General features: G+C 37.9%; 1 protein-coding gene across 1 annotated transcript in view; it reads right to left on the bottom strand.

The window, feature by feature from the left end:
- TACR3 (tachykinin receptor 3) overlaps nt 1–19,429 on the bottom strand; it is a 93,349-nt gene that overhangs the window by 39,433 nt on the left and 34,487 nt on the right. The gene's annotated exons all lie outside the window — the stretch shown is intronic.

Below are 19,429 nucleotides of genomic sequence, written 5' to 3'. Positions count from 1 at the left end.
GTATAAGTAGTTTCCATCTGATAACCTCTATAATACAATTCTATCTGGATTTTAGTTATTGGTTGGAAATATTTCTTTTACTTAGTTATCAATAAAATGCAAAATAGTGAGAAAATAAAAATAATGTAGCAAAATGATTGTTTTCTGTCCTCTAATCTAGGCTTAGGGCGTTGGAGGATGATGGAGGATGAAGAAAGGAACTGGTGTTTATGATTTCTAGTAGGCTAGATAATTGTCTTCATGGTTGCTATATAATTTAGAGGTATGATAGGAGGTTATTATGAAAAATTCTAAACAGAGAACAGAATAGGTTAATATGAACCTGTGTCTGTAGGTTACCATCAGGTTTTCTTTTGAAGCTGTAAGGTGGTGTATACTCTCACTTGTACATAGCTATTTCAAACTTGCTGGATTCTCCTATAGTAAATTCACCTTCCTTATCATGAAAACCTGCTGGATTGTTATACAGGTGATCTGTCTCTGTCTCTGTCTCTGTCTCTGTCTCTACTTCTGTTTCTATCTCTCTCTTTTCTCTTCTCTCTCTCTCTCTCTCTCTCTCTCTCTCTCTCTCTCTCTCTCTCTCTCTCTTTCCCTCTCAGCTTTCTATAGCCAAGGCAAATTAATTTTCATCTTTCATCCTTCTAAATACTGGGATTGCAGTTACTGGCCACAATACCTGATTCAGGATTCAGGCTTTCTGCTTTGTGTGTGTGATGTGTTTATTTTCTCAACAATTGAATAGCAAAATAGAATATTTTCCTTTCCTCTTTCTGTGACTATAAGCAGTCGCCAAATTATGACATTATTAATGTTTTCCAGGTCACCCAGCGTATGTGTTTCATCTCCCCCCACCTCTCACCTTTTATTGTGGAGAAGCCTTTTCAGTTCACCCAAGTCCTTATTGTCTATTTTTGCTTTTATTACATGTGTTTTAGGAGAAAAATAAAGAAGTTGTTATCCAAACAACCCTGTGAAGCTTCCCTGCTACAGATCCCATGAGGACATTCAGTTTCCTGCATTTATGCTTCCACTCCATTTTGAGTTGGTTTTCTCCAGCTGACTTTGTGAATGGCATTAAGTAAGGATCCACCACTTCTATTGTTGCTGTGTTTGTCTTGGGAAATAATTTCATCAGTCAGTTTTGAAAAGAACACCCTTTCCTTCCAGAAATGAATTGATGATACATGTGTGGGTTCATTTCTGGGCTCGTTATACATCCCACTGGCACATATATCTGTTTTCATTCAAGTATGATGCTCCCAGATAATTTTCTTATCATAAAATGTATTGCATCACTAATCATGAGTAAATGTGATACAAAGCCACAGTGAACTATGACCTCACGTTTAATATTGCAGAAAGATTAAAATGAAAATTGTGGAGATAAGAAAACCCTGTATGCTCTCAGTATGAATATGAATTTGCACACCATTGTAGAGAATAATATATTGGTGCCACCTTAAACTGGAGTTAGTAGTCCATATTATTCAACAATTTTACTTCTGGAAGTATGCACACACACACACACACACACGCATGCACACACACACACACACACACACACACACACACACACACAGAGGTAATTAAAAGTAGCATTCTTGGAATTCCTACCTTACTTCAAAATTGTTCACATCAGTCAAGATGAGCAAGAAACATAAGTACACATTAATGGGAAAGTGGTTTTAAAATGCAGTACACACACACAATGAAATGCTTTTATCCTGGTGAAAGGACTATGTTTGCCATTTTTTAAAAAACTATAGAACATGGTACCAGGTTAAATAAAGAAACCACAGAAAGACAAATGACACATAATCTCACTTGTTTCTGCAAAAGTCAAACTTGTAGAAGTTCAGAGAGGAGTAGTTGTTAATGGAGGTGAGAGGAGGTTGGGAAACAGGCTTGTTGGCAAAAGGCTACAAAGTTTCAATTGGAGAGAAAAATACATTTTTAAGCTCTATGGTACAGCCTGTGAATATCGTAGGTATCATATTGTGCCTTTCAAAATTGCTAAACATCCAAAAGAGGCAAGTATATAAAAGTAGTGAAGTAGATTGAGTATGTTAATATAATATACTATATTTTATAATCATTATATAATCAATATATTCATTCCTTATATACATATATGTTAGTCACCAAAAAATAACCATATGTTAGTCACCAAAAATACCCATAAATATTATTATGTTTTAATTAAGAAGACAAGATAAACATTTTAATCCTACAAACAAACCATGTAAATAGATATGAACTTTAATAAAACATTAATGGTAGATTTTCTGATTTTGTTATCTTACTACATTATCAATATTAATGAATGACCACTGGTTGTGCAGTAACTTTTGTATTTTACTTATCTTTGTGCTTTTCTTAGAATTGCACTGGACAATAGGGAATTATTACCTATATTTAAACATTAGTATTTCAATTTATAATATTAAAATCAAATGAATATAGCTTCCTTTTTTGTCCTCACTAAGCATATTTCACACATTTCATATTTTAAAACTATATATAACCACATTAGAAATATAAGTATTGGGCTGGAAAGATGTATTGGCTGTTAGCTTGGATTTCTAACAATGAAAGCAGGTGTGTCTCTGACTCCTTTGCCTGCTCTTAGGACTCTTTTCTTCCTATTGAAATGCCTTGTGAAGCCTCAATATACGGACTTTTCTCTTGTATTATTGTATTTTGTTTTGTCCAGTTTGGCTGTCAGCTCTTGGAGGCCTGCTCTTTTATAAAAAGGAAATGAAGAGAGAGTAGATCTTGGGGACAGGGAGGTAGGGCATAGCTGGAAAAAACAGAGTGAGCAAGAACTGTGATCAGGATATACTATATAAGAGAAGAATCTATTTTAAATAAAAATGATAAAAAGAAACTAACAGAGAGAGAGAGAGAGAGAGAGAGAGAGAGAGAGAGAGAGAGAGAGACAGAGAGACAGAGAGAGAGACAGAGACACAGAGACAGAGACAGAGAGACAGAGACAGAGACAGAGACAGAGAGACAGGGAGAAAGAGACAGACAGAGAGACAGACAGAGAAATAGAGAGACAGAGAGAGAAAGATAGATAGAGACATAGAGAGAGACAGAGAGAAAGATAGAGAGACAGAGACTGAGACAGAGAGAGAGAGAGAGAGAGAGAGAGAGAGAGAGAGAGAGAGAGAGAGAGAGAGAGAGAGAGAGAACGAGACCAAGTTTGGTTCCCAGGATCTATACTGAGCAACTAACAACCACCTTTATTTCAAACTCTAGGGAATCTGATGGCATCTTTTGGCCTCTGTGTTGCCTGCATTCCTATGCACAGATCCCCCCATTTAAAGTGTAAAATATATTTTTAAAATCTAATTTCATTTTGTTTCTGTGGATGTTATTCATGTACGTGCTCACCTGCATGACTAATAGCCATAAAGTCCAGAAGAGGTCTTCCGAATACCTAGCATTGGAGTTATGGATGGTTGTGAGTCATCATGTGGGTGCTGAAAATTGAACTGAGGATCCTCTAGAAGAGCAGCAAGGACTATTAGCCATTCAGCCACCTCTCCAGGCCTATTAAATAAATTTTGGTTTCTATTTTTAAGGCAGGGTTTCTCCATGTAGTGTTGGCTGTCCTAGAACTCACTCTGTGGATCAGGCTGGCCTCGAACTCTCAGAGATCTGCTTACCTCTCGCTTCTGAGTGCTGAGATTAATAAAGACATGCGCCCCCGCTGCTCAGCTCATTAAATATATCTTTAAAAATCTTTAAATTAGATTTTTATGCATAAATAAGGCAAGGAAATCTAAGGCAGTCCTGCACAAAACCGAGTAAATGGGGTAGAATGTTGACTTGCCTGATAGTAGATGCAAAATTGTGAAACAATATTAGCCAGTGTATTGTTAAAAATATAAGGAGTCAGATATGTGGTAAAATAGAAGTCAAAGTATGGGTTGATTTTTAGATATATTTGTGGATTTAGAATATAGCTATATAGTTGTTAAACATTTTAGTTGTTGCCAAAGATGGATTAATAAATATTGGTGGGAAAACACAAGATCAGAAGCTTATAATCATTGTGGAAAGTTGAATTATTGGTTCTGACACATACCACTTGTAATATAACTTATCTGAGCTTCAGAAACTTTAAAATCCTTCTAAAGTAGATCAGGATGTCTACTTAATTGCTCAAGGAATGAAACTTTAGAAGGATTTAAACTTCTAAAAATCACTAGGAGTCTTGAGTCTGTGGTGAATAGCATTGGCAGTAGTCTCTAATATTTGGCGTCTGTGGGACCTTAGTGTTGAGCAACTGCAAAAAAGGTGACCTGTTACTGATTCTGGCCTTCAATTCTGACCCATAGAACATGAAGAGATCAAGCTTGTACTGACCTGGAAGTTTCATTCCTACTGGCCAGCTCAAACAGTCCTGGAAGTTGTTATGTATCTTATTGGAGGAGTAAAACAAGCATAAATATTACCCATCTGTGAAAGCTGCAAGCTACAGTAATTACAGGCCTGGCAAGCCATGCCCACTGATGCAATAGTGGCACAAACATCATGAGAGTAACCAGTCACTTTCTGATTGAAATTAAGTCCTGTCCTATTCCTGGCAATACTATTAGTCCAAATGGACTGATGGACTCAGTATTAAACTAACTCCTAATGACTTATGATGATGCATAGACTAATGCAGCCCTCAACTTTCATTAAAGAGGCCTTTACTTACAGTAGCAATTACCACAGACACTCTCAACTGGTCAAAGTGCATAGAATAAGAAAATTATGCTCAGCTCTAACTGGGAAATCGATATACAAGCTCCGCTCTCCACAGCTCAGGGATTATTGAAGAATATGGGTGAAAAGATTGTAAGAGCCAGAGTTGTTATGTGACTACAAGGAAACAGTGCTTTCGGGACACAGTGGGGTATCTGAGCATATGAAATCACAATGGTTGATTTTGGCAGCATGTAGAAAGCCTGTGCATGCTCATGCCAGACTAGAACCCCAGCATGGAGGGGAGGTGAAAGAGAAAAGTTCTATCTGTGCTGTTGGCAGTTATGGGTACTTTAAGATGTAATCTCTGGTATGTTGACTTTTCTCCAGTGGAAGGCTGCACATACAGGAATAAGGCCACAGCACAAATTAAGTTTGAGTTTAAAACAACAAGCAGGACATAAAATTGAATATGTTGAGAAGGGGGCTGCATTTTGGAAGAGTTGGGAAAAGGAGTTGAATATGAGCAAACATTTATATTTTCAAAGAAATAATAAAAATAGGTAGGAGCTTATGTATAAAATGTGTTGATCATGATATAAGCTTGAGAATGGTGTTGAGGCAAAAAAAAAAAAAGAGTTAGGAAAGTAACAATAAGAAGCAAGTCATATGTACTGCAAGGTTTGAAAAGTCTGCATATCACTGACTTTGAGTTTCATAAGTACATACATACACACACACACACACACACACACACACACACACACACACACACACTTTATTAGACAAAAGCTTACCATAACCAAAGGTCAGCACTGCAAGCACACATGCACTTAACATTGTATAGAACGAGCAGATTGTAATTAGGAATGTATAGGTGTATACATATACATATAGGTACGTAACAACAGTTAATGAAAGCAGAGGCCATGAATTTGGAAGAGAACAAGGAGAGGTATAAAGGAGGATTTGCATGGAGGAAAAGGAAGGGAGAAGTGATGTTGCTATATTACAATATCAAAACAATAAAAGAAGTAATACAAAAGTAAGGATTTGATAAACATTTAAAAAAAGCATTTTTATATGTCTGATTAAACACAAGTTATATCAAAGGAGTCTACATGTAAAGTCTCCACAGCATGATCACAGCATTTTGGTTGGTCATTTTAAAACACATTACAAAATGAATTTCTGTTTCTAAAGACACTTACTCCTTTCTTCGGTTCCTTCTTAAAATTAAGATGTAAGACATGCAGTCTACATATCAATCATCACTTTTTGACATTTTGTTTCCTACTGTGCTTCAATTCGTGTTTATGTTTAGTGCTGCACAAAGGAGATAAATATTCTTCCTGATTTCAGCTGATCGTTAAACCTTGAAAAAGCTAGATTTGAGGTTAGACCTGGGGCTAGAAAAGAATATATTAATCTACTGAGAAAATTATAGTAACAGTCTAAAAGCATAAAATAGTTAACAAAATTATAAATACATTTCTTAGAATGTATTTTGTATGTGTTTATGTGGATAGGCATATTGTATCTTATTTCTACATATCTGCTTGTGTTCACAGTTTGCATGGTACCAAATTTGCATATAGGTAAATAATCACACACATAAATTAAAACTATTACATTAAGACAAACCTTCCCAGTTTATATGACTTTTAAAAATTTGACAAACAAGTTAACTTTGACCTATCGGGAGAATAAGGATTTCTGGGCATCATAGCTCACACATTTAATCTCAATATTCAGGAAGCAGAAATAGGTAGATCTTTGTGAGTTCAAGGTCAACTAGGGCTATATAATGAGGCCCTGTCTCAAAACAAATAAACAACAAAAACAAACAAATCCAAAAAGATATCTTCAGAATTGTTAGCATTTGTTTTGCCAGTGTTGTTGGTTAGGGTATATCTCATTATTAGATATTTAAGTTATTCTGTTCACTGCTTTCCATGTATCCAGATAGGAGATCACACCATTTAAGAGACAGAAAGTTCCGTTCACAGTAGTTAAAAGAATATTCTTAAGTTTTATTGGGTGGGGCTCATGTGTAGAGCTCATATGTAAATGGTTAGGCAGACATCTGATTATTTTGCTGAAAAAATGAGTTTCACACTGTGAGCTGTTTCCTTTCACTTATCTGTGTGGGGCATCTTGGGTCAGCAGAGGCCAGACTTCAGATGCTCTGGGACTGCTCATTAAAGTGTGGAATTCTCAGACAGAGAAAGCCAAGATGCCTTAAGAGAGTCTGCAGCCAGGGCTTGCAATGGTTAACCCTGAGTAGAGAGCAGTCCTGCTCAAAGGCAGCAACTGCCTGGCTCTGAGGCCAAGGTAGCTCAACCCAGCCATTTGTCCCTACATGGAATCCACAATTAACTCTAGCTTCTTATGCTTTAGAGAAGAAACAACACATATTAGGCCTTATTAGGAAACATGACACATTATTGTCTTATATTGTTGACATAGCTGATAATTCAAAATTGCCTTTTTCTTGGGCCTTCACTATAAACAATTGCTACTAAAAACTTTAAATTAACATCGAGACATGTAATTTCATATACAGCAAGCTATTAATATGGTAAAATATGTTCTGTTGATGTTTTTCCTTGGGAAAAGGCATCAAAAGGCTGACAGACATGTACAGAAATGTTCAACATCTTTAGTCATCAGGTAAATGCAAATCAAAAGAACTCTTGAGATTCCTTCTTACACTTACCAGAATGGCTAAGATAAAAAATTCAAGTGACAGCACGTGCAGGTGAGAACATAGAGAAAGGTGAACACTCCTCCATTGCTGGTGGGGGTGAAAACTTGTACAACCACTTTGAAAATCAATCTGGTGCTTTCTCAGAAAATTGGGAATAGTTCTACCTCAAGACCCAGCTATACCACTCCTTGGCATATACCTGAAAGATGCCCCACCATACAACAAAGACATTTGCTCAATTATGTTCATAGCAGCTTTATTCATAATAGCCAAAATCTGGAAGCAACCTAGATGCCCCTCAACCAAAGAATGGATAAAGAAACTGTGGTACATTTACACAATGGAATACTACTCAGGTATTAAAAACAAGGAAACCTTGAAATTTGCAGTCAAATGGATGGAACTAGAAAAGATCATCCTGAGTGAGGTAACTCAGACCCAGAAAGACACACATGGTATATACATACTTATAAGTGGATATTAGGCCCACATAGATGTCCACTGAGAGACTCCACCCAGCGGGGAATTGGGACAGATTCTGGGATTGGCTGATGGACTCTGGACAGAGTACAGACAGTGGTATGGAAGAATGGGGGATGGAAGGACCCAGAGGGTTCAGGAATCCTACAGGGAGACCATCAAGACGGGCAGATCTGGACCCAGGGAGATCTGCACAAACTTTGCACCAAGAACAATGCATGCAGAGAACCTAGACACCCTGCTCAGATCTAGGCAATGGACAGTTCATCCTCCACAGTTGTGACAAGCATGGGGACTGCCCCTGATGCACTCTGATGGCCTTGGTGACTAGGCCAGGCAGGCACACAAAGGAAGGGGAAGTAGGCTATCCTGATGAGACCTGATAGGCTGTGGTCATATGGTGGGGGAGCAGGTCCCCTTCTGTCAGAAGATTGGTGAGAGGAATAGAGCAGAAGATGGAGGGCAGATGAGAATGGGATGATACAAGGGAGGGGCAACAACCGGGATGTAATTTGTATAAATTATAATAAAAAATTTTTAAAAAAGTAAATTTTTTCTAGAGTTTCATGGAGAGAGACCAGTCTTTTCAGCTGAAAGAGACTGCGTCTGAGACTTTCAGCAATGCAGATGTGGACTAAAGAGAAAAAAGAGAGTAAGTTGCCCTCTGGCAGTTGCCTCCCAGTGTCTTCCCGGTAACTCTAAAGGAAGAAAGAAGCATTAGCTTCCAGAGAATGGCCCGTTAGCTACCAGCAAGGCGGTGTCCTTATCAGTGGCTATCCATAAGCCAGTTGGAGACTACAACAAGGAAGGGAGCCAATTTTATTCACACTCCTTCCTCAGCAGATACAACTGATGCAGCCACAGGGCTCCCCATTTGTTTCCTTTGGCACAATCTAGATTTTCTCCGAAGAGTTATGGGTTACCATAGATATATGTAAAAGTAGTACTGATATTACTCAGTTTTGGAAACACACACTTTATGCTGACTGCCACAAGCACAAACAATAGAGAGGAAATAGAGTATATATAAATACATATATATATATATGTATGTATGTATATACTCTCTCTATATACTTACATCATTACTTTCTATGTTCTTAAGAGCTTTTTAATAGCCACCTTACATTATGGGGCAGTTGCACCCACTCGCTAAGACTCTCAAGCAGTATCTGATGCAGATAGCTGGTCTAGTCCTTGACCACTTCTTCTGCATCCCCCACCCCCACCCGGAGAGTAAAACCTTGCTTGACAATGAGATTTTTCTACTGCCTGCATCATCAGAGCATCTAATACATCACTTCCCAGAGCTCATAGGTTAGGCAAATTCAAACGAAATGGATATTCAGAATAAGCCTGTGATAAATGCTAAAATGTATGGTTGTCTGCAAGAACAAGTTTATAATTAATGGCTCACACTGGGTTGATTCTGCAGTAGCCTCTTCACACTGAGGTGAATGCTTCCCATATGCCAAAATTTTGGTTAAAAAGCTAAAAATAAGACCCACACACTCAAATTAAGAAGAGGGAAAACATTAACTTTCTGTGTGGATTCCAGATATGCCCTCTTGGCGATACATGCTCCTGGCACAATCCGGAGAGAGACTTAGATCATTTCTCTCCACTGTACCAGTGGCAGCCTTACAGTTTGCAATAAACCTTGAAACAGCCCCAAAGCTGCAAAGCAACTAACTGGCTCTTTCCTGTGGAAGAAAGGACACAAGCAGCCCCATTATGTTCGGTTTTCTTTGTCAAATAATATAGAGTGATGCCTTTTATATCTTTTCTTTAAGGGCTACAACTATTCTACATGCCTGCCAAATACATCATTTTCCCCCCTTTAAAAATTAATTTATTTGCTTTACATCCCAATTGTGGCCCCCTCTCTGGTCTCCTCCTGGTCTCACCCCCCCTGCCTCTTTTCCTCATCCCTGTTCTCTAGCCCTCAGAAATGGGGAAACATCCTCCCTTACCAACTGATCCCAGACTGTCAAGTCTCTTCAGGAGTGCCAGCATCCTCTTCCTCTGTGGCTTGTGAAGGCCACCTCACTCAGGGGAAGTGATCAAAGTGCAAGCAATAGAGTTCATGTTGGAGACAGACCTTGGTCCCCTTCCTAGGTGACCTACATCGAGACTGAGTTTCTTATCGGCTACCTCTGTGCAGGGGGCCTGGGTCTTCTCCATGCCTGGTCCTTGGTTGGTGCATCAGTTTCCACAGACCCCCTGGGCCTAGATTTGATGGTCTAGTTGGTCTTCTTGTGGAGCTGCTGTCCCCTATGTGTCCTTTTATCCCCCCCGCCACTCTTCCAAATAGACTCCTCCTTGTGCTTTAACCAAAGTTTGGCTGTGAGTCTCACCATCTGATTCAGTCCCCTGTTGGGTGGAGTTTTGCAGAGGATCTCTATGGAAGGCTACAGTCCTGTTCCTTCTCTTCAGCGGATTCCAGTGTCTATCCTATTTGCCCTTCTGAATGAGAATTAAGCATCCTCCCTAGGGTCCTCCTTGTTACTTAGCTTCTTTAGGTCTGTGGATTATAGTATGGTTATCATATATTGCATGGCTAATATTTGTTTATAACTGGGTATATACCATGCATGTCTTTCTGGGTCTAGGTTACCTCACTCCATTAGCGAACAAATTCCATGATGTCTTTCTTTGTTTTTAATAGCTGAATATTATTAAATTATGTAGATGTATCATAGTTTCTTTCTTTCTTTCTTTTTTTTTTTTGTTTTTTTGTTTTTTTGTTTTTTAAGACAGGGTTTCTCTGCCTTGGCTGTCCTGAACTCATTTTGTAGATCAGGCTGACCTCGAACCTACAATGATCCACCTGCCTCTGCCTCCCAAGTGCTCGGATTAAAGCTGAGCGTATCCATTCTTGAGGGACATCTGGATTGTTTCCAGATTCTGGCTATTATGAATAAAGCTGCTATGAACATAGTTGAGCAAATGTCTTTGTTGTGTGGTGGGGCATCTTTTGGGTATGTGCCCAGGGAGTGCTACGGCTGGGTCCTGAGGTAGAGCTGTTCTGAATTTTCTGAGAAAGCACCAGATTGTACAACCAAAGTGGTTGCACAAGTTTGTACTCCCACCAGCAACAGAGGAATGTTCCCCTTTCTTCACAACCCCAACAGCATGTGCCATCACTTGAGTTTTTTTCCATCTTAGCCATTCTGGTAGGTGTAAGATGGAATCTTAGAGTCATTTTGATTTGTATTTCTCTGATGACTAAGGATGTTGAACATTTCTGTAAGATATTCTCAGCTACTTGATAGTCTTCTATCGAGAATTCTCTGTTTAGTTCTGTGTCCCAGTTTTTAAGTTGGATTATTTGGTTTATTGGTGTTTAATTTCTTGAGTTCTTTATATATACTGGAAAACATGCTAGTTGAAGAAAATGTTCCTATTTTGAATTTAAAATATGTCCTCTGTCCTTTCATGGCTCCGATCTATTTCTCTGGGCATGAGAATGCTGTTTACAGCATGCCTCTTATCTCAGGAGGAATTAAATAATATGTAGGAAAGAAAAGATTTGGTTATGAAAAATTGGCCTAGACAGTTGTCAAATTTTCCCACAATTCATTCAACTTATTATAAAATTATTAATCTTCAGATTCAGATTATTTCTACCTATTCAAGATGACAATGGACTTGCATTTACTTCATAGACAATAGCTACAATTTACTAGATGACGTGTATAAAATGTGCATTACATGTAACATGAAGATACCCTTCATACTCATAAGACTACCTTGGCCAACTTGTATCAGAAACTCACATACGCTACTTAAAACTTTATCTGTTGACTACATAGACACCTCTACAAAGGGAAATCAATCTCAGACCACTTCAACACCCTATATAAAAGGCCCTGTCCAAGAAAAACCCAAACCAAGCAAGAAGACAGCTCTAACATATACTCTGATGTAAAAATTAAATTGACAATAAAACATAATAATTCTCAGTTCAGATGATGTTGCCCCTTCAGACACATAGAAACCCAGAGCTTTCTTCATCAGAGGTAAGACTTTATCCCTACAAAACAGGAGATTAAGAATATTAAAACGTGGAAAACAGGGCCCTGCCAGGTTTAGCCTAATCCTATTTGGACAACATTTATTTAATCCTGTTAATTATGAACTCTTCTCTGAAAGCACAAGGTGTGACTCCTTAAACCCATCATACCAGAGTAAAGAGATAGCAATAAATGACAAGACTCAGGTAAGGGTCAAAATGCTCACTCCTTTGTACCAGAGCCTATAGCTATTCTAAAATAAGTAAAATAATAATGAAGTGAAGCAATAAATGATTCTTTCTATCCTACTACTCTAGTTTACATTTTTACATAGCTTTAATATAAATATGAAGGGTCTTTTGTGTTTTAGCAAATCTTAAGATAGCACATAATACATTTATAGTATAAGAGATAGCACTATGTTTTATATCTTCTTCTTTCAGCTGACCACTTCATTGCACTTTGGCTTGTAATCTCTGGGACATTTAATCTGTTTTAGTCTACATGAATTACAAAGGTTGATTTACTGATAATTTGTGGTTTGTCTAATACTTTAAATGTGCATTAAGTATTTTACTACATATATGTTTATATATATAAACACATACACGTAAATATACCTTCTCCGGCTACGACAGTAGGCTGCCCTGGGTCATTCTGACACCTGTCTTGATTTAGCATCAGGAGAATCCAGTCCCTTGACTAGAAAGACACAGCATCCCTGACATCCATAGATAGAATGACCATATCACACAGCATCCCTGTGTCACCCAAAGATAGATTGCCCCTAGTATATACTATGCCCATCACACAGAAGTAGAATACCCCTATCACACAGCATCTCTACCACCCAGAGGCAGGGCATCTCTATCAGTCACTTGGCATCCCTATCAGCCATAAGAATGATAGCCATCCATGACTTGATCAAGGATGAGTAATAAAATGACTTAGGCCAAGTGAGGAAAGCACTTTCTTTTTTTTTCTTTTTTTACATATACATTTATATTATTACACATATATACAACAAGCTACCTACAGCAAGAAGAACCATGAAACAATCAGGAATTAGACAACTTTTACATTCATAGTGTTTCTGGCAGCCTTGAAAAGAACATCTTTCCTATCTTGGTGAGTCTAAAAATTTGAATGTAAATCAATATCTATCATATCTCACCTCTATCAACTTAAAACATCTATTTAGACCAAAAACCATCTTTACCACTAAAAAACTAAGCTTAATTGTAAAACTAAACTATCTGGTCTTCAACCCCATCAGAGACTTGAGAAGGAATAAAATTAATTATCTGAGTATGCCAGGAGTGCAGGTAAACAGCTTCCAAAATGAGAAAATGACAGTTTGCTGCCTGAACAGTCACACAAAACTCTCTATAAGGTTGGAGCATACCCTTCAGCCTTCTGCCCCAATATATCTGACAGACATATTTGTGAGGCAGGAACTATTGAGGACTTGCTTACCCTGTCTCAGCAGAGTTTGGCTGTCAACTCTGCCTGCAGCCAAGCTGAGGCAAGCACTTTCAAGGGCAGACTCTTTGTATTAATAAGTCATTACAGTATACGTTCCTACACAGTACTTCGGTCTCTATGATCTTAAACTGAGCATGATTAGGACAAGCTCAACCTTTATGTGAATATATATAATCTTCCTGAATAAATCTTGATGCTCCCATTGTCAAAGGAGAGTATTGTTTTGGAAATAAATTTCAGTGTTCTTGCTGGTTGCAGGTAATATATCATTCTCTCCCCCCCCTTTTTTTTTTAAATGTCTTAGCAATGCTTATTTTCAATTTTAATTTGCCAACATGAGAACACATTGTGTTCAGTTACAGTGTATCATGAACTATTGATAAATATGGCAATTGTTATATATTTCATGTTTATGTTTTAATAGAAAAGTTTATTTTTTTGATAGATTTGTCTCTTTAAAATAAAAATCCATGATGCTCCGATCTGAGTCTGTCTTCCCTGGACCTGTAATTGCCAAATGTGAAATGCTGAGAGTAATCTAGAGAAATCTTTTCAAGTCACTGTTGCCCAATCAAGACCTATCCACCACTTCTCTTAATAGTGTTACCTTTTAAATATTTTAATAAAGGAATGAACACTTTGACTTCTCAAGCATTACTGGAAAACCTAAAAGAAACAAAGAAACTTTTTCTGGGCTTTCCACAATGAGTCTTTTCCACTCTCAGCCTTGGAGGGCAGGGGAACTAGTCAACCAAAGGGTTAGACCCATGGTGCTGGCCATCAGTGTACAGCCTAGCTGCCAAGGGTTCTCTGATCTCAGCTTGCAGCACAAGGAACAGCAGACGTTACCCAGAGGGCACAGACAGCTATTTGTTCTTAAGCTTCATTGTCCCAATTAAAAACACAGAGGGGTAATGTGATTCAGTCCCGTCAGAAACTTTAGATGTTTATGGCTTTGTTTTTGTTTCTTTTCCAGTTAAAAAAAAAACCACACAACCAAAAAACCCCCCACAGTTTTAAAAGAACAAACTTCACGTTTCATCTTTCCCTGCTGGAGTAAATTATTTGCATAACTTTAGAAAGATCTGGAGCAAACATATTCCAACAGTGTTCACTTATACATCAGTCCAAACAAAAATGTTTTGTAAAATAGCTGAATGAAAAAAATATTTGATAAAAAAATCATTTAATTTCTATTTAAAATTCTTATATTTATTTTTTCATGTTGTTGGAGACATTTTGATATATGGCAGAGACTTCAAAAGCTGTTTTGCAGTTCTTAGCTTCATTTTCCTAGAAAATTTACTCTTAAAATAGTTGATGTATAGTTAATATGATTATACATGACTATATATATATATATATGATTATATGTGTTTAAAAAATAAGACATATAGGTGTTTAACAGCAGATCTTTCTATTATGATTAAAAATAACAGAATATTACTACAAATTTTTAAATTCCTATGTCCAATGACAAAGAAGAAAACCCATTCAGAAAACCGTGTCTACTATAAAAAATAATAAGAATAACAATACAGATATTTTAATAAATTTTTGGGCAAAAATCCACGAAAATGAGGAATGTGGTATGAAGGTATACAAATGAGGGACAACTAGCAAAAACCATTTCCCTTAAGACTTTATAAAAGTGTCATTTCCGTTTTTGAATTACCTATCACAATAGTGTTCAGAATAATCCCCGTTCCTCGAAGAACATTGACAGGATTATTAATCAACTGTCACCGAGGGTTCACACAATAAAAATGTAGCCAAGCTTTAGCAATTTTGTTATATGTCTGTTATTTATACTTTACATCTGGCTAAGTGTACTTTTACTTTTACATAAATACATCCTGTTAAGTCTTATAACGTTACTTGAATGTATCTTTTCAGGGCTGGCCATTTGTTATAGGATAGTCAATTAGTGTGCTCTTCTCAGGAAGACTCCCCCCCCCTCTGTCTGTCTCTGTCTCTGTCTCTGTCTCTCTCTCTCTATCTCTCTCTCTCTCCTTCTCTGTCTCTGTGTCTCTGTCTCTCTCTCCCCCCTCTCCTTCTCTGTCTCTCTCTGTCTCTCTGTCTTTCTGTCTCTGTCTCTCTCTACCCCGCTCTCTCTCTCTCTCTCTCCCTCTCTGTCTCTCTCTATCTGTCTCTCTCTCTGTCTGTCTGTCTCTGTCTCTGTCTCTCCCTCTCTGTCTCTCTCTGTCTCTCTCTCTGTCTCTGTCTCTCTCTGTCTCTCTCCCTCCCTCTCTCTCCCTCTCTGTCTCTCTCTCTGTCTCTCTCTGTCTCCCACCATCTTTCTCTTTCTCTCTCTCTCTGTCTCTGTCTCTGTCTCTCTCTGTCTCTCTGTCTCTCTCCCTCTCTCTCCCTCTCTCTCTGTGTCTCTGTCTCTGTCTCTCTCTCTCTCTCTCTCTCTCTCTCTCTCTCTCTCTCTCTCTCTCGGTTGAGGCCTCCTGAGCTTTCCCCTTCCCACTTTAGCACGTCTATTGCCATTGTCTCTGTTCAGCTCATCCTTCGGCAGCCATGTCTGAGAGACTTGATAGGTATAGCTTCTGATATAGCTATGCCCTTTAGCTCTTATTAAATTTCATAGGCCTATAAAACATAGACGCTAACTTTCAGCTTAACGCTATAATGTTAATGATGTGTCATTGTGGAGGGGTGGTATTAATTTATTTCCCAAGACTAATTCTTTTACCCAGGGCTGATTACAGGCCAATGCTATGACTCTCAGAGTTCATACATATACTTAGGAATTATACATGTATATATAGGGGGTGCTTAATCCCAGTCTATCTGAACGTTTCATATCATTTAAAGCTTGAACATACTGGGTCCCATAGACTTGGAAATACAATGTCTTTGCTGTTCTTCCAAGAATGTAATATATCACATCTCTAAAGTTTATAGGAGGAAGATGTAAAGAACGCCCTAGTCTTTCATTTGAATTCTGGCTGTCCTTGTACTACTCATTGTAGTCCCGGCTGGCATTGAATTTGATTAGTTTTCTGAGTGCTGAGATTTGAGGTGCCAACGTGCATGGCTAGATAGTTTTGTTTAAGTATATTTAGTGTATTTATTCTTTATTCTTTTTTTTTCTTTTCAGTTTTTCAAAACAAGGATTCTTTGTGTAGCCCTGGTTGTCCTGGAACTGGAACTCTCTCTGTAGACCAGACTGGGCTTGAACTCACAGAGATCCACTTATATAAATGATATATACTATATATGTAGTTATTATGTGCACTTCCATAATAATTGTACACATTGTATATTTGTATATATAACAATACAGACATATAATAATATATGTGTATATTATATATACAATTGATATTTGTCAGATAAACTAAATTCAGTAGCCATGTTTTAAAACAAGAAGAAATTAAGATATATCTATTTTAATATTAAGGAAAAATGGGAATTATTGTTCAGACACTTGTTAGAACCATGGATAAGCTGTTAAAAAAATCCAAGGTCAAGGTGACTGGCTATAAGATACTCATGGCCAAGATGCCATTTTAAATTATTTCAGTCAGTACAAAATATGAGAGAAAGATAAAAGGATCAGTACTTTTAATTGTCCTCTCTTCTAAAATATTCTAGAAAAGCCATGTTCTTGTTTTGGTTGGTATTTCTACTCTGAAAGTATAGGCAATGAAATCAAGGGCATATTTATGTCATATTTTCACCAATAATGGCAAAGGAAAAAAGAGACAAATTCATCTTGGTTTTATTCTCAATGAGACTTTAGTTAACAAAATAAAAGAACAAATAAAATTAAAATCTGTAATTATGGACTTGGATTTTAAAAAATTTGTCCTCTAATTTTCTACATAGAGCCTGTGACACATAGTGGTATTTCTCAATGATGATGATGATGATGATGATGAATAGAATAATTTCAAAGGAAATAATGATACATGTAAAATTAGCATATTGTTGAAGCAGACTCTTACAGCTGTTTTTCTTCAAATGTTAAAAGGATAGTTGGATTGTTTTTTTTTTCAGATTAAATTTATTTATTTTATTTTATTTTTTAAATATTTTTTTTTAATTTGTTCATATTACATCTTGATTGTTAGCCCTTCCCCTGTTTCCTCCCATTCTTCCCTCCCTCCCACTTCCCCCCTTCTCCCCTCCCCTATGTCTGTGATTGAGGGAGACCTCCTCCCCCTATATATGCTCTAAGAATATCGAGTCTCTTCTTGGTAACTTGCTATCCTTCCTCTGAGTGTCGCCAGGCCTCTCCATCCAGGGGACATGGTCAGAAAAGGGGCACCAGAGTTCGTGTGAGAGTCAGATCTCACTCTCCACTCAGCGGTGGAGAATATCATGTTCGTCGGCTAGGTCTTGGTAGGGGTTTGAAGTTTACTGCCTATTTCTCCTGTTTTTGCACATCATTTTTAAGATGAGTTTTTGAAAAACATAAAATGAAATTATATGTATGTTCATATCTGTTAGAAATAGATCATGCTTCTTGTTTGTTTGTTTGTTTTTTTTTTTTGAGGTACATGTGTCTTCCTTTGGTTTTTTTTAAAATTAATTTATTCATATTACATCTCAGTTATTAGCCCATCCCATGTATCCTCCCATTCCTCCCTTCCTCCCACTTCCTCCCTACTCCCCTCCCCTCCCCTATGTCTGTGTCTGAAGGGGACCTCCTCCCCCTGTATATGCTCATACGGTATCCAGTCTCTCCTTGGACAGACATTGCCTCAGAGTAAAAGGTTGGGGAAAAATATTCCAAGCAACTGGTCACAAGAAACAAGCTGGGGTAGTTATTCTAATACCTAATAAAATAGACTTTCAACCAAAATTAGTCAAAAGAGACAAGGATGGACACTTCATACTTGTCAAAGGTAAAGTCAACCAAGAAGACATCACGATTTTGAACATCTATGCTCCGAATACAAGGGCTCCCACATTTGTAAAAGAGTTATTAACAAAGCTTGCCCCATTCATCGATACCCACACATTAATAGTGGGAGACTTCAACACCCCGCTTCTTGTTTTTAAATATAAAATGTTGTGATGTATATTAACTAGACATAGTACTGTTAAGCATCATTTGCTATTATTAGGGAATGTTGTGGTATCCAAACAGAGCCATTTGCTACATAATATTTTAAAGATTGGATTGATCTTTATAGACATAGTAGTAGGTAAGATGGAGTTTAGTGGGAAAGTGGGGAGAAGGATTAAAGACCTAGAGGTGACAAGAGCTCCACAAGAAGACCAACAGGGCCAACTAACCCAGGCCCAGAAGCACCAACCAAGAACCATGTACGGACTGGACCTAGGGCCTCTACATAGATGTAGCCACTGGGCAGCTCAGATTTCATGTAGGTCCACAAGTAAGGAAAACAGGGCTGTCCCTGACATGGACTTTTTGATACTTCCCCTTATGGGACAGCTCTGGCAGGCCACTGTGGGAGGGATAACTCAGTCCTGATGTGACTTGGTGAGCTGGGGTGTGTTGGTAGGGGGCTCCCCTTTTCCAAGGAATAGGATAGGATGCAGGGGTGAGGCGACCAGGAGGAAAGGAGGGAGGGGGATATAACCACAATGTAAAGTAAATAAATTAATTAATTAAAAAAGAGAACAAGAGGTTACATGGGAGGGATTTGGAGGGAGGGAAGGAGGAAATGAATTATGTTATAACCTCAAAAATTTTTAAAAAGTTGATTACAAAGGATTATAGTAAGATTTTAAAGGGACTCTTGTGTGGTAGGTAGTAGTCCAATAAATAGATTAAACAGTCCTATAAATAGATTAAACAGTCCTAAATGGCATACATAACAGAGTCTGGAATGCTTATCAAAGGATGCAAAAAACAAAAGTCTGTTTCCTAGTAACTTTTAGGGGATTTAAGGTTTAAGGTGAATGATCAAAAACATTTTTTCATCCCATTCTGTGAATTGTAGAGGAGAAGTGGGCGGGGTGTGTGGGGGGAGAGACAGAGAGGTAAGGAGAGAGAGAAAGTGGAGGAGGAGATTTAGGGAGGACAGAGGTAGGGGCATGGAAAAAGAAGCGGAGGGGG

Source organism: Acomys minous, assembly GCF_964271855.1.
Source record: "Acomys minous genome assembly, chromosome: 14".
In the NCBI taxonomy this organism is placed as follows: Eukaryota; Metazoa; Chordata; class Mammalia; order Rodentia; family Muridae; genus Acomys; species Acomys minous.
Note: the sequence above shows the minus strand (reverse complement) of the source record. Positions and strands in the feature narration are given on the sequence as shown.